The sequence below is a fragment of the Quercus robur genome, chromosome 8, assembly GCF_932294415.1.
Source record: "Quercus robur chromosome 8, dhQueRobu3.1, whole genome shotgun sequence".
Lineage (NCBI taxonomy): Eukaryota > Viridiplantae > Streptophyta > Magnoliopsida > Fagales > Fagaceae > Quercus > Quercus robur.
The window spans coordinates 53,195,980-53,212,733 of record NC_065541.1 but is presented as its reverse complement, the minus strand read 5'-3'; the positions used below and the strand labels follow the sequence as shown (position 1 = coordinate 53,212,733).

At 33.1% G+C, this 16,754-nt stretch overlaps 1 long non-coding RNA gene and 1 pseudogene across 1 annotated transcript; one reads left to right on the top strand and one right to left on the bottom strand.

Moving 5' to 3' along the window:
- Positions 1-16,754, bottom strand: part of LOC126696472 (sugar carrier protein C-like) — a 49,858-nt pseudogene that overhangs the window by 9,073 nt on the left and 24,031 nt on the right.
- On the top strand, positions 508-5,814 carry LOC126697000 (uncharacterized). The gene is made up of 3 exons (XR_007646124.1): positions 508-754; positions 853-999; positions 5,301-5,814. It is a non-coding gene; the product is annotated as an uncharacterized LOC126697000 (long non-coding RNA).

Below are 16,754 nucleotides of genomic sequence, written 5' to 3'. Positions count from 1 at the left end.
AATAAAATAATAAAAATAGAACTTCCATTGCTCACGCACAACTTTTAACGCTACTTTTGAAAACATGGCCAAAAAATTTAAAAAAGAAAAAGAAAAAAAGAGCAACTTTAGCTCCTCACTAGGAAGTTTGGAGTGTAATGGTGGAGTTTGGTAAGGGAGTTTAAGTAATGTTGTTTAAATAATATTATTTGGGTGTTTTTGATATATGTGTGGGTGAAAAAGTGTGTAGAAATAATTGTAGGTGTGTTTCAAATGCTCAAAAGTGTACTTGAAATCCCTAAATAACGGCCCTAAAGCACTCAGAAACAAATAAAATAAAGGGTAATTCTATGGTACCCAAAAAAAGGGTACAGTACCCACTAGTCTTATATATAAAAGTGCCAATGCCTCTATTGTGTTTTATTACTGTGCATCCAACGTTTTTCACTATTCATTTACAGTGCAATTTTGGTGAGTCCCTCTATTTTGTCTTTTTGTGGTGCCAAAACGATTCATTTGGCTGAAATGTGAAAACTAAATAAAAAAGAAAAGAAAAAGAAGGCAGAGATAGAGGGCGAGAGGCCTAGAGTTCTGGAATCTTGCCTCTCAACCTCTATTTTCTCTCTTTCTCAGTGTCTAGAGAATTTTTGGAACGAGAGAGCAAGCCACGGTTGCCGATGGCTTTTTTAGGACGTCTATGGTGGTATATCAGCCGATTTGAATAGAGCAAAGGGGGATGGGTAGATTGGAGTGAGGGAAGGCTTTGAGTTGAAAGGTATGATCTTTTGCTTTCTTCCTTTTTTCTTCTATATACTTTGCTTTTATTTATTTCTTCGTTCTCTCTTCCAGATTTTTGATATGTGTTATGGGTAGGTGTGGAAAGGACCCTTTGAAGACTTCTCATACCCTCTGCCATCCCTTCCAAGATCACAGCCAAGCGTATGAAGGTTGAGAGAATGAAATGGAAAAGCAGAAGACTGATTTGTGGCTTTAGTGGTTTTCTTTCAGCTCACACGACAGGTATTTTCTATCTCTAAATTTCTTTATAGTTTGATTGATTTCTATCTCTCTTCTTCTTTTGTTTATTATACTGAGGTACTGATTTCACAAAACTGGTAGTGAGCCTTTTATATATTTGATGAAAGCTTTGACATTTCAAGGCTGGGAATTTCACCAAAACCTAATTCTTTGAAATTTCAATGGGTTTTCATTCTTGTTTTAGATATCCTTCTTTAATTTGTGTTGGTATTTGAATTTGTGGGTTTTTTTTTTTTTTGGGTGAAATCGGAAGAATGGGATATTATTAGTGGTTGTGATGAAAATACACATGATATATTATAATACTTCCTCTCAATAAATTATAATTGAAAATTTAAAAGAGCAATGAAATCCAAGAAAGAATTTGGAGTTCAAGTAAGGTTCATATACAGCCACCTTAACCATTATATGACTTACATCACAATACTTGTATTCACTTCCTTAGAATAAATACTCAATATTGGAATGGGTGATTTCAAACTTGGAATTATATATCAACAATTTGTAAGCAAGCAGCTAATATTATAACAGAGCATTGGAGACACTTAAGCTTGGGTTTTTGAGTTTCTTGGCCATTTGTTCATCGAAGATTAAGTTCCTGTCTCTCATAGAGTTTATTGGTACTCATAATCTTAGACATTGTTCTTTGAAGAGAGTGGATTGTAATTGTATGTTATTATTACCAAGAGATCAAGTATGTGTCATTGGAGTGTAATTGTATGTTATTATTAGTCTATTGTTGGAGACTAATGCATAAGGTTGTTATTTATATTGGCAATCCATTTACACTTTAGAAAGTATTAGAATTGGAAATTACTAGGTGTTTCTTCTATGATTTAAATCAAACTGGTGGTACCTAATAGGTTCTAAGCCTTGAACTTAGTTCACAGTGTGTATCAAAGTGCTATTATTTATGAATTCGCTATATTTATCTTGGTCTTCATGTTTTTGCCCTTTTAAGATATGTTTATCTCACTTAGATTTAGCTTCTTTATAATGGGTTCATCTTTTTTGTTTTTTTGTTTTTTTCCTTTTTGGAGAGAGTGGTAAGAACATGTGGATTATTAAATTCTTTCTATTTGGTATGTTTTGATTCCTTACATGGTCATGTTATTTATGTTATATATATATATATATATATATCATTCTGACTTGAAAAATGATTGTGCTAAGAATATTACGACCCTCACCTATAGAAGAATGAGAAGGTTATGATGATACAAAAGAGTTGAATTTTGGGATGGTTTCGTTGCGTTTTGATAGGGACATTGGCCAAAGTTCAAGTTTTTGGCAATTAGAGAGAAGGAATTAGGTTTTGTATTTCTGATTGTAGCTTGCTTTGTTGGTTAGGTTTGAGACCTTTGTGGGATAGGGCTTGGTTGTGGTCCTTGTGGGCAATGAAGTTGGTTTTGGAAAATTTGTATTTAATTTTTTGTTTTGTTTAATGTTTTCATTTGTTTATTCATTAGTATTTTGGAATAAAAATTTTAAATTTAAATGTAGAAGTGTAAGTTTGATTGATAAATAATGGTTCAATCATATAATGTTGCATGCACAAGAACTACATAAAATGTTTTGCATTTTGGTGAATCTTAGACGGGTTTAGGGAAGTACAAAGGATTACAATATATAACTAATTGTGTGATTTGCATATATTTAGATCTAAGTTATATTGGTAGAATATAATCCTTTAATAGATCAAGCACGTGCCTATTGTTGCAGATCAAGCATGTGTTATTTCTACAAATTATATAAAAAGAGCGAATAGCTCTATCTACAGTATTTTGGTTTATTCAAGTTTTGGTGAGTAAAATGGTGCTTTTGGGTGAGGTTTTAGTGGGAGACCAAACAAAGACAAAATTGAGAGAGAAATAAATTATCTTCTGGCTCAGGGAGTGGGGTACGTACTATTTGAAGAAGAGAGAGGCCAGCAGAGAGAGAGAGGCTTGGTGAGAAAATACAGAAAGAGTGATCTCACTCTTTTCTTTGGACAAATCTAAGAGATGGAGAGTGGGGTGGGTTTGGTGTTTTTACTCAAATCACACTTCAGTTTTTTTTTTTTTTTTCTCTCTCTCTAAATTTTTTTTCTTTCTCTATGGTTTGCTTCTTTTCTTCTTTCCATTCTTTTTGGATTCATTTCTTAAAATTTTAACAATTAAATTTTTGGATGAAGATGTAGCGGTTGTTTTTTGTTTTTGGTGTATTGTATTGGGGGCATGATTTTTGAATAAAGGTCTCTCTCCCTATGGTTTTGTATATATATAGAAAGAGTACTATATCAACATAAGTAGATCTGACTGCAAATGATGAGACCCATAAATGTTTTTGTTTCTAGGATTTTTTATTTTTTTTTTCTTTCTATTGTTATTGTGAATTTCTAGGAGTTTTCAGAGGTTATGAAGTTAAATTGTTCAATTCTGATTTGGATTTTCAACATCTTTATTTTTAGAAATACAATTTTGCCAAGTGATCAATTTTTATGCTTTGTATCACTTACTAGTTCATTCTTGATCTTTGCATGATTTGTTTTTTCTTTTCTTTTCTTTTCTCTTAATGCATTTGTAGAAACTTTATTTTTTGATGTGTATAACATACTCAAGTGCCAAGCTCTGAACGGTTCTTGGTTTTTTTCTTTGTTTTTGAGGCCTTAGTAGAATTCTAATGGTATTTGGAACTTTGAATGCAATTAGAAGAACATTCATGGATGCAGACGGATTGAGATGGGTACTTACACTTTATTCCTTCCTCCTTTAGTTCTATTAACTAAATCTTACAATACATTAATTTAAAAAAAGTTTTAGTTAATATTTAACAAATTTACGTATTTTAGTATTCTATATCTCTCTAAATTTTTCTTTGGTTTATTCATTTCGCAAATCACTGGTGAGTCTTTTACATGAAACAAATACTTTGTATTTTGTCTTTTTAACTAGAAACCTCTAATTGTTTCAGGACCTACACTGTACTTTATACAATTTTTTTTTTGGCTAATTTTGCTATTTTACAATTGCCTTAGTGTCTTCTCTTGTACTTTTATCTTGGGATCTGTGATATGTTTGGTTCTACTGTTTCGTAGGGCTGTTAATTTGTATATAGCTTTGTTTTGTTCAGTGAAAATTTACTGATTTATCAAAGAGCAATCACCTACATTTTTATTTATTTTAATTTTAGAGGATGATGTCATCTATGCTCTAACATTGGATGTGTGAATAAATTATTTTTTTATATATATAATATGGAGCATATTAAGTGATGGGAACATATTAGATTAGTTACCTAAATCTATAATTCCCTTATCCTAATCAATTTTATTCATTTTACCCCTAAAACACTATCAAACAATTGGATGGCTAAAGCTTTTTTGCATGGGGAATTTTTAGACTACACCTTGAACAATTTAAAATAGAGTTTGAAATGTTAATGAAATCGGTAGTTCTTGAATGTACCAATACTTATAGATTAGTGATTGCATTCTTTTTTCATACACTTTGTACTGCTTCCATTCTTTTCTTTGGTATGATAGCCAGCTAAAGGACCTCAATCTAATGGGAGTTTAGCCTGCTGAATTTAAAAATCTTTGTCATTTGTGAGAACTATAAGAAAAACATACATGTTTTCTAGCATTATAGAAGTCATTTAACCTAATCATGTCATCATTTTTTTTTGCTAAATTTTTCTTAGAGATTATTGATTTTGGAGAGTTGTTAGTGAGTAGTCCATGCAAGGTCTGTTGCTTGAGTCTAGGAAAATTGTTTGATATGTGACTTATGTGTGACAGTTTTCTGCAGTTTGTGTAGGCCCTGTAAATAGCTTTTTGGAACTATTACCGTGTACTATTAGTGTTAACTGTTAGCTGTTCCAAGTAGCTTGATGTTGGTTTTATTGACTTGAGTTGGGTTGTGGCTTAATTTGTTGATTTGATTTTTGAAAAATGAAAGATTCTGTTTAAATATCCAAACTAGCTATAGTGCTGCGTTTTTGTACTTTGATTCTAGATATAATGTTTATTTTTTGTTTTCTTGACCAAAGGTTTTGTTGTGGATTATTGATATGTGGATTGTAATAGTTTTAGGATGCATTAAGAAAGAGTTTGGTGGAATTGTTTACTAACAGGGGTAAAAAGAACAACCTTTAATTGAGTTCATGTTTTAGTGTTTTAAATCATTGATATTTACCTTATTTTTTAAATTTGATATTGCCCTCATGTTGGACTTTCGGTTGGTTAAGTTTTTGTTATACCATCATAAAACCAACTATGATTATGATTGTTGTGTTCATTTTAGGTGGCATGACAATATCACTTGGTAAGATAAAAGATTTATGGTGGTGACAAGTTTTCTGCTGAACTTCAAGATCAAACATTCAAAATTAATCCCTTTAAGAAGAAAAGATTGGATCAACTTTAGCGTGCAAGGACAACCTGGAGAGAACTATAGTGCTTTGCTGTTATAGTGCTACTGCATCAATAGAAAAGGAGATTCATTGTAGCTCTTAGAAAAGCTCTTGGGGAAGTTTTTTTTTTATAATAACTTTTGGAAGTTTTTGGAGAGTGATTAATGATTAGGTTATACTTTTACATTGTATAGCTCTAAAAAGATAACTTAATTATATAGATAAATCAGTATCTTAGAGAACTATAGTGCTTTGCTGTTATGGTGCTATTGCATCAATAAAAAAGGAGATATACATTGTAGCTCTTAGAAAAGCTCTTGGGGAAGTTCTTTTTTTTTTTTTTAAATAACTTTTGGAAGTTTTTGGAGAGTGATTAATGATTAGGTTATACTTTTACATTGTATAGCTCTAAAAAGATAACTTAATTATATAGATAAATCAGTATCTTATATGTAATTATTCTAATCATGTAGAAAAATTTGTTAAGATTAAGAAATTAGTATTATCTATGCATTTTTTAGTACAAAACCTTGTGGTTTTGTGTTTTCTAATGAAAAATATAATCTATATATATACATATAAAACCGAAGCCTTTGCACCTCCCACAATTTTCCACGTCATCACTATTTTTTTTATTTTTTAGATTCTTTTTATTTTAGGTTGTTACAATAGTTTAGTTTAAGTAAAACTCTATTAAATATATGTTTCAACCCAAACCCCACTAGAAATTTCATCTATAAATTCATAAACTAAAAACCCTACAGACGCATAGCCATCCAAAACTACAGACTCTCTTTCATCGGAGTAGTCTCCCTGCTTGCCTAAGATTCTTCTAATCAGAGCAACCGTTAATGTTGTAGAGTCTTTCTTGTGGTATTCTACTGTTTTCCTTAAACTCAGATGAGAGGTGTGGCAACATATGCGTACTGTATTGAATCAGAACAGACGTGGGAAATACTTTGTAAGAAATTTTATTATCAATAAATTTTTTTAAACCTTTTTCCTTAAGTTGTTGCTTCTGCTAAGCACTGTTGTTACATTGAACTTTTTTGTTATGTTGAACTTTTTTTGTTTTATATAGATTACATCAGTTATGATTGCACTATTGTTCTAATTTTGAGCTCACATTAAAAGAAAAGACCTGTGAAAGTGTTTGTGAAAGGGACAAAGGTTTTTAGTGGTCACAGGTAAGGGAAGATTTAAGTGATTGAATATATTGGTCTTAAAGAGTGATTTGGGAGGTCAAAAAGTATTTGGCAAAACTTTTGTATAGCAATAGTTGTTTGATGAAAATTGATTTTGCTTAGAGGCATAAAATTCATCTCTGCAGAGGATTCACTTTGATCTTGTGATATAGCTGATATGGTTTAGATTTTAGCTTATCCTTGGATCACATTCACAATGTAAGAGAAAATGTCTAAGCCAAATTGGAAAGGGGCTAGGACTAAATTTTATTTTCCAATCTACTTCTTTGCCTTTGGAACTAAATCAGAACTAGACAGTATCTATGCCCTATACATATACTAAGATGATATGATTTACTAAGATGGATTCTTTTGTTTTATATTTTCTAGATAATCTTTAATCTATGGACTATGTGAATATAAATTTGATTTGTATTAAAATTGGTAGAAATTTTTGTGTTGTGGTAGAATTTTGCTAATGGAATTTGTAGAATTATTGATTTTTTTTTCTTTGGCTGCTCATAATTTGATAAAATTAATACGATCTTTATTAACATAGCTTGAATTTTTTTAGAAATAACATTAGTTAGATAAGAATCAAAGAAAAGTAGTATATGAGTTGGAGGTTATTAATTACATTTTCTTTTCTGGCTTTGCTTTTAGAATTACAAGAGCTTCATTTTAAACACAATAGGTGTGAATGTTTCATGGTTAAGGAAACTCTTTAATTGTTGCATATTTAATGCATGTTTTTGAAAAGAATTTGTAAGTTTCTCAATCAGTGAATCTAGAAAAAAATGTCTCAATTATACTAGAATTGCGTATAGAGAGTCCATGACATTAGTTATAGGCTCTAGATATTGCCCTTTTTTTATGTCAAATTTGGAGAATAAGTATAGCAGGTGAGTACAAATGAGGAGTTTGAGTGACTGAAACTTCTTTAGCTATATTTTTTGTTTCAATTGATCACAATTGTTTTTTTTTTTTTAATATTTATAAATATTCATGTTTGATTGGTATCTTGTATAATTGCTACATATACTATATCATTAATGTCATCTCCTATTTATAAACATTTAAGCTAACTATAATAAAATGAATATTTGAAATAATTTTTTAAACTACCACAATTAAAAAAAAAAAAAATTGTCAATGGCAAAAAAATTAACAAAAATATTTTAAAAATCATATTTAATAGCTTTCCCGTGCTTCGCACGGGTTAGCGACTAGTTTTTTTAGTAAAACAAAGGAGCAGCACATGCAGCCCTAACTAGTGTATATATATATATATATATAGCACGTAGTTGCCGCAGTTTATAACTTCAAAAAAAAAAAAAGTTGAATAGTAAAAAGAGAATCCTCATGCCGCCGAACCATGTCAATATTAGCGCTGCCGCTTCGACTCTCTCTATCCAGACCAGCGTTGTGGGTAATGGTATCTCTCTCTATCTCTCCCTTATTTGATTGTGCAGAGCGCGTGTAGTTTGTTGTGTATTGTATATTTGCTGTACTGAATTGGTGATATCAAAGTGAAAAAGTCACTAGTAAGTGGAACTAATGTTAACTCTGATGAGGTTTAGATTAGTGGTTTCTAGCCTTTTTTTTTTTTTTCAACGGTGGTTTCCAACCTTGTTTATTATATATATATATATATACTCAGTAACTTAACTTTGTAATAATACAGAAATATTAAAAATAAGTAACTTAGCATGCAATTTTCCATTTGATTATATGGTTTTGTTTGATTGCACCCACTTTACTATTAAATCATGGTTTATTATTATTATTATTATTATTTTTTAGTTTAGAACTTTATTAGCACAATTTGGCTCCTTAAAAAAAATTTATAGCTCCACTGCCATATATCATCAATATATGATAATCTACATTGAGTCTATACTATGTAGTAAAAATTAGATTTTTACAAAGCTTTCACAATCACATTTATAAACTAGCAGTTTATACAATATTGTATATATTGTAGTTAATTAATCAAAATATTTAAATTTGTCTAACATGTAAGGTTATTCCAGTTAGACTATAATACCAAAGAGGTTGTGTATTTTGAAATACTAAATTGTGAGGATAAATTCAACAAAGACTCAATGTAAACCCTCCAATAACATTTTAGATACATCATCATTCTTCAGTGCACACATCAAAATTACTCTCACCCACACATGAAATTGGATTGCATCTTTTCCAAAATTGGTTTTTTTTTTTTTTTTTCCTCTCGTTGAGAATGAAATGGTTGGATGGTGAATGGGTACTTGATTTTATCAAAGTATAAAGATAAAAAGTATATATTGGTATACTTCACAGTTCACACGTACCCCTAAATGAACTTTTGCAGAACACAATTCAATAGAAGAATAAATTTTGTTTGTTGTTGCTACAATTGGTAAGGCGTGTCCGGGAAGTCATGAGGGTAATTGTTTGTACTAAAAAAATAAATAGAACCATATTCAGATGAGAAACGTAAGTGCAAAGATGATTACATGTATCATTCAATCATTTTTGGAATAAGCCAGAGGTTAAATAGAGAAAAGATATTCTCACCATTTCACTTCAAATGGAAAAAGTCTATTTCATGTCAATAGTGTATAAAATGTCTCCTCATTTAAAATTTAAAATTATATAACATTAAATATACATTTAAATTTGTAATATTTAACTTAGAGGATAAAATTTAGATACAATTCTTTAGATTTTCCTTTTAAATTTAAGTCACATGTCCACTAAAGTTAACTCAATAAATGGGGGTTAAAAGATAATGCGTCATCTCTTTGCCTTGCTTTTTGTGTTTTTCCTCATTGGCCTCCAATTGATGATTTTAGTTTCAGATATCAAATCTTCCCCCGGTTGACTTCTTTCACCAAGTCTCCTCCTTCAGATTTTTTGTACTAAAGTCTCTTCCTCTAGAGACATTAGGTTTCTTTTATGTTCTTTTTAATATATATATATATATATATATTTTTTTTTTTCCAAACCCTCTCCTCTTTTTATGGCTTACCCTTTGCCTTGGTTTTTGTGTTTTTCCTCACTGGCCTGCAATTGATGATTTTAGTTTCAGATATCAGATCTTCCCCTAGTTGACTTCTTCCACCAAGTCTCTTCCTTCAAATTTCTTGTACTAAAGTCTCTTCCTCCAAAGACATTAGGTTTCTTTTATGTTCTTTTTAATATATATATATATATATATATATATATATATTTCAAATCCTCTCCTCTTTTTATGGCTTACCCAGCAACAAATCGAAAGAAATAAGGGGCAAGACCATGGACCAAAAATTCTTACTAGATTCAAGGAAATCAAGGTCCACCGTGAATCCCTACGCAACCACCATGCCCCGCTGTCTTCTTCATCTCTCTCTTAGGCTAGTTCTCTCTTAAAGCTTCTACTATGAAGTTTTCATGTGGGTGAAAACCAATCTACCTCCTCACATGGTGGCTAGAATAAATGGAAGGTGTGGTAGTGAAGGGATCTTGCTGAAAATTTGTTGAGTTTCAGCCAAAATTTTTGTTTGGAACTTTTTTTCCTTGGGAAAATGAAGAGGAAAGTGTTTGAAGCATCTGGTTTTTATTGCAGGTTGGGTTACCTTAGAGACTAAGCTCATGACTCATGGCTCACGTGAATGATATTAATGGGTGATGGCTCTATTTAATTTCTTGATCTCTCATTCTTCTGATTGAGTTTACTACACTTTCTCTTCTTTTAAGGTGTGGTAGTAAAAGCTTGACCACTTGAGAGCACAATGTTGGTTGAGTTATTACTTTAAAGTTTAAACACTGTTTGTTGAGTTAACTTTAGTTGATAAGTGGCTTAAATTTAAAGAGGGAACTTAAGAAACTGTACCTAAGGAATTGTACCTAAGTTTTGCCCTTTAACTTATTTTATGAAATGATCTATTTCAAATGAAAAGAGAATCCTAATGTGTTGAAGAAATAGTCTTAGATTTCAAAACTATGGTAGCAGCTTGTCTGAGAAAGTTGTTTAGTTTTCTAGTTGACAAATTCCATGACAGTGTAATAATTCATCAGTTGAGTCATTTAGGGACTATTTGGTTTAGAGGAGTTTTGAGTGATATGATCCAAAACTCATAATTGAGTTATCAAAACACATGGGACCCACACAAATTTTTTTGCATGGCTTGATTTTCACTTTGTGTTTCCATCACTCAAAACTCACAAATTTTGAGTTAGAGTGATGGAAATAGGAAACAAGAAATGTGTGTTTTCAAAAACTGAGATAGGAAACTCAGTGGCATTGCTGTAAATATTCGGACTTTGTGGGACCTAGAGCTTCTGTGTTGTACTGTCAGTTCAGAGCTGTTTGATATTACCGTTGCAAACAACCATAGCACCACCATAACAAACACAGCACCACCACAACAAACCCAGTGCCAATCCACACCACTGAAACACTAAAATCAACCCACAAAACCAACCGTCGATCCAAGCCGCCGATTCAAGCCATGCCATGACCCATAACCTGATCTCCACCGTAACCCAACCCCAACTGACTCAAACCACAACATGACCCATAACCCAATCTCCACCGTAACCCAACCCTAACCGATTCAAGCCACGCCATAACCCATAACCTGATCTCCATTGTAACCCAACCCCAAAAACCCAATGTCAAACCCGATCTCCACCATGAAACCCAGCCAACACCCAAATGACCACCACTGAAACCCACCATCACCAATCCGAACCTAGCAACCACTAAAACAACCCACCACTTTAAACCCAATAACCACTGATTCAAACCAACCAAAAACAGTAGAGAAAGAAACAGAGAAGAGAGAAAAAAAAATCAGATACAGATTGAAGAGGGGAGAGACAGAGAAAGCTGAGAAAGAAATAGAGAAGAGTGGAAAAAAAAATCAAATATAGAGTGAAGAGGGGAGAGACAGAGAAAGAGAGATAGACAAAAAAATTTGATAGAAAAGAGGGAGAGTTAGAGAAATGAAAACTAAGAGGATGTGTGGGAGAAGTAAAGGAGGAAGTTTTTTTTTGTTAATGAGACGTAGGTAGCAACAGTAGTAACACTGGGTAGTGTTAGTGGGCGGGGTCCATGGTTTTGGAGAAAAGTTGTAGAGATATGTGATTGAGTTATGAGTCCAAACATGTGTTTTGCAATTTTTGAATGAAGGTGAGGTTTGAGTAGAGAGTCATGAGTTTTGGGTTTGAGTTATGAGTTTTAAAAACTGAGTTATGAAAACTGAGACATCTTTAAACCAAACGGGCCCTTAATAGTCAAGATTGAAGTGTGAAAATGCAACTCAGAGAAGGCATACACTTTGTATAGATTTTGACTGCCATTCAAACATTTCTCAATCAATTGAAATCTCCAAGTTTTGACAAAAGCTCAATCGATCAAAAATCAGGTTTGAGATGTTTTAATTTCCTAAATTCAATCGTTGTCTAGAATTTGGTACCCTACTTGCATATCTTATAAAAGACAACTTATACATGACTTCAATTGGGATGTTGAAGGCTATTGCCATGCACTTAATTAAATTAGAGAATATCATAATATATTTATTACACTCTTCTGAAGTCAGGTTATTGCGTAAAATTTCATAACCTACTTGCATCTCTTATAAAAGTCAGTTTATACACAACCTCAGTTGGAATTTTAAAGGCTATTGTCGGGCACGTAAGCAATTATAAAATGAGGATAAACAATTAATTAAATTTCTCTTAAAAATGATTTACATCTATATATAACTAAACTAATTTACATCCATATTTATGTACGATGAGAGTTTCAAGTGCTATATAAATGCAATGTATAATCTAGTTGTCCCAAATTCCCAATGCATTCTTATGAAAAATCTCTAATACTCAATCCTAATTATATATGTACAAATATGTAACACTCAGTTCTCATTTGTATGACCCAACCCATGAAAAAAAAAACTTGCCAAACTCGTGGTATCACAAAGTGTGGAGAAAATTGGCCTCTGCCATTTTTTAAAAAACAATCTAGCGTTTTACCCCCTTTCTCAAATTAATTAGGGAAATGCCCCTCTTTTGAAACTCGACTTTCTAAAAATTGAGTTTTAGTTTAAAACTCGATTTTTGGACAATCGAGTTATAACAAACTGAAAATTTAAAAAAAAAAAAAAAAAATTATGGAATGCAAAACAAACAACCATAAACACAATCATGCATAATCTTTTTCTCTATATCAAAATCTTCATATGTTTAAGTTTTTGATTAAGAAAAATTTAGATCTACATCTAAGAAAGACGCAGATCTATTTTTTTTTTTTTTTTTTATTAAGAAAAATTCAGATCTACATCTAAGAAAGATGCAGATCTATTTTTGATTTTACGAAAAGGAATTGGTTATATGTAGATAATTGAAATTAAGAAAAAGATTGTACAATTATATATAAGAAATTCAAGATCATGCTTTCAACAAAACAATAGTTAATAAATCATATTATGGATAAAAAAACATGCATCATCGTAAGAGAAAAACATAAAGGAAAAGAATGGTGATTGAAATCAACCTCTTGCATGGACCACTTCTTGTTCTTGAGAGGATGTTTTAAGGTTCAAAGAAATTTATTCAATTATCTTTGAAAAAAAACCTTAATTTTAGCAGCAAATATCAGAGAGAGGATCAGTAAATATGAGCAATTTGAGAGCCTAAAAACGTATGCCTCTTAGAGTGTCCAAAAGGTCTCTTGAATTATGAGATCTAGTCTCTATTTATAGAGGTGGAAAAACTCTAAAAAATAGGCACGGATGATTAAAATGCAAATTCGAACGCATCCTTCTACGAAAAGGTCGAAAAGGGAGTGCCTTATCGTCACCCGAAGGGAGTTGGGCCAAAGCCCAAAAGGGGGCCATTCGGCAATCCAAAAGTGCCGAACGGTGCTCTTGGATGTTGAACATTCTTCTGTGTTCGAGTGCATTTTGGACTCTTTTTAGGGTTTTTATTAACCAGTCACAAAATTATTTAATTAATTTTAATTGTTTAACCAATCAGAATTGATTTAAATTAATCATGTTTGGTCAATTCTACCTAGACACAATGCATGTTGACCGTGCAAATTTGATCATGCGATATCTTTTGATTCGATAACTCGATTTGGAAATTGGACACACCATTGCGACCGTTAGAATCTCAAGATCATTTTTATGATATGCGATGAATGAAGATGCATGTAATGCAAAAACAAATTGATGCATGTAATGCAATCATGATTTTTTTTTTTTGGGTACATGGATGGTCATTCTAGTAATTTCCCTTGATTAAATCATGGGTGCAAAATCGGTTGTTTACGACACGGTTTAATTAAAACATTATATATAAATAAATTGAAACTATATTAATAATTAGTGAGTCAATTGAAAATGATACTCATATCAAATGTTCCCATGGTATATGAACTTACCAAGTAATTTCAAAAGTTCCTATGTAATGAGTCAAAAAATTATGATCGTCATTAACTAAGAGAAGACGTTACGCATTTATTACGCTCATTGATGACAGTGTAATGGACAGAGCAATGGTCACAGAGTGAACTATGAACTTCAGATTTTGTAACGCATTAGCTGTTGAGCATAAATATAGCATTTCATTGCCTATTAATAAGGCAAGAAATTATAAAAAGAGAAGGCAATAGAAGTAAAAGGTACACACAAAAATACTCTACGAAAATCACTCTCCAGTCAATTCTCTCTAAAATCTTTCTCCCTTACTGACTTAAGCATTAGAGGTAGTTTGGCTAACGCCACATTGACGTGTTACTCTTCCACCCAGTTCGTTTTACAGGTTTTCCTCTAATAGAGATGACCCCAATCATAGCTTCATCCATCCACTACGAGGAGGAGCTCAACTGCTAATTTTTTGCATCATTAGTTTGGCGTCGTTTGTGGGAAACACTAATCATTCAAGCCATCTTTTCCAGTGACAATAGAGTTCCTCGAAGTATGAGATGGAACTAGAAATTGTACATTAGCCAGAAGCTATGCAACAGTAACAAATCCATACCCTCCTAGCTAATGTGGAAGAGCTTACTCGCCAAAATGAAAAGCTGCGAAAGACAATGGAATCCCAAAACGTAGAATGTTGGCGAATAGTTGAAAACCAAAATGAAGAAGAATCGAACTCCCAAGCCAATAGGTGAGACAGGACCTTAGGAGAAGATTCCTCCAAGATGAAGAATAAGCTTAACAACATGAGGAAGGAGATGGGCGAGTTAAAAATTGCCATGAAGGACAAAGGAGGGGAGAATTTGGATGGGATGATTCAAAGGATGGACTCACCATTCACCACTGAAGTACTGAACCATCCCTTCCCATAGAAATTTCATCTCCCATAGTTGGAATCATATGACGGATCCAAGGATCCCTTAAATCACATTGAATCATCCAAGACACTGATGTTATTGCAAATGACCACAGACGAGGTGATGTGCATGGCATTCCCAACTATACTGAAAGGAGTAATCAGAGTATGGTTCAGCAAGATACCGCCAAGAACTATTGCAAATTTTGAACAACTCAGCAAGGGTTTTGTTTGTCATTTCATTAGGGGGTAAAGACGCAAGAAGCCACCCAGTCATCTTCTTAACATTCAACAGACAGAAGGAGAATCATTAAGAAAATACGTGACTTGATTCAATAAGGAGCTACTGTAGGTAGACGAAGTTAAAGATCAAGTCATCCTAACAACTTTCCAAGCAGGGTTGCTATCCGAGGATTTTTTCTTCTCAATCACCAAAAGCACACCAAAAGTAGTCTTGAAATTGCTTCGAAAAGCTCAGAAGCACATGAATGTGGAAGACGTGGTGCTTGTAAAAGGAATGAAAGGAAGAAAGACGAAGGAACAAGCAACAATCATGATAAGAAGAAAGAGATTCAAAGTGTTGGGCATACCACAGGAAAAAAGAAAGAACTTCCAAATAGGAAGCAAAGTTCACTAACTTTACTCCTCTAATAATGCCAATTGTGCAAGTCTTGATGCAGATAAGAGATGATCCCTCCCTACAATGGCTGAAGCCAATTAGTACTCCAGCAGAAAGAAGAGACAAGAACAAGTACTATAGGTTCCACCACGACCACGGGCATCGTACCAATGAGTGTAGACATTTGAAAGACTAGGTGGAGACTTTAATCCGACAAGGGAAGTTATAGAAGTATGTCAGGTAAACAGAGCCCTACAAATACCAACAGAAGGACGATAAAGGCAAAGAACGAGAACTAGGAGATAGCAAACCTCCTGTAGGAGAGATAAAGACGATCTCAGAAGGATTGACGGCAAGCGGAATGCTGAAGTCCTTGAAAAAAGCCTATGAGAGAGAAATAAATAATGTCCATTCACGACTCCTTCCAGCGAAGACGCCAAGGAATGATGAACCTGATATTGTTTTCTCAGAGAGAGACAGTTGTGGCATTAAGCAAGCCTATGACGATCCACTAGTAATCATGATTAGAGTATAATAATTCGACATCCACCAGGTACTTATTGATAATGGAAGCTCAGCTGATATCATCTACTTACCTGCGTTTCAATAGATGAAATTGGATAAGAAAAGGATTAGGCCTTTCACCTCTCCTCTGGTGAGCTTCACTGGGGATAGAATTGTCTTTAGGGGCATTGTCACTCTAACCGTAATTACAGGAACTTACCCAGCGTAGGTCACCATGGAAATTGATTTCCTCATAGTTGACTGCCTTTCAACATACAACATCATCTTAGGGAGACCTGCACTCAACAGGCTAAGAGCAATGACATCAACATATCACTTGAAGGTGAAATTTCCAACAGCCTATGGGGTAAGAGAAATCAGAGGATATCAAGTTCTGGCAAAAGAGTGCTACCAAGCTACCTTAGCATCCGGGAAGAACCACACATGAGTGATCAATGAACCAAAGCCCATCCCCGAACCGTCAAAAACACCACAGGAAGTTGAGATCGTCCCAAGAGATTCATTAAAGGTACTGAAGATAGGATTAGCACTCCCAACTCTGGAGAAAGACTCGCCTAAAAACATGAGGATATGCCTGGAATTGATAGGAAGATAATACAGCATCGTCTCAACGTCAACCCAGAGTGCAAACCTGTGTAGCAGAAGTAGAGAATATTTGCACCAGAGCGCAACAAAGCAGTGACTAAAGAAGTAGAGAAGCTACT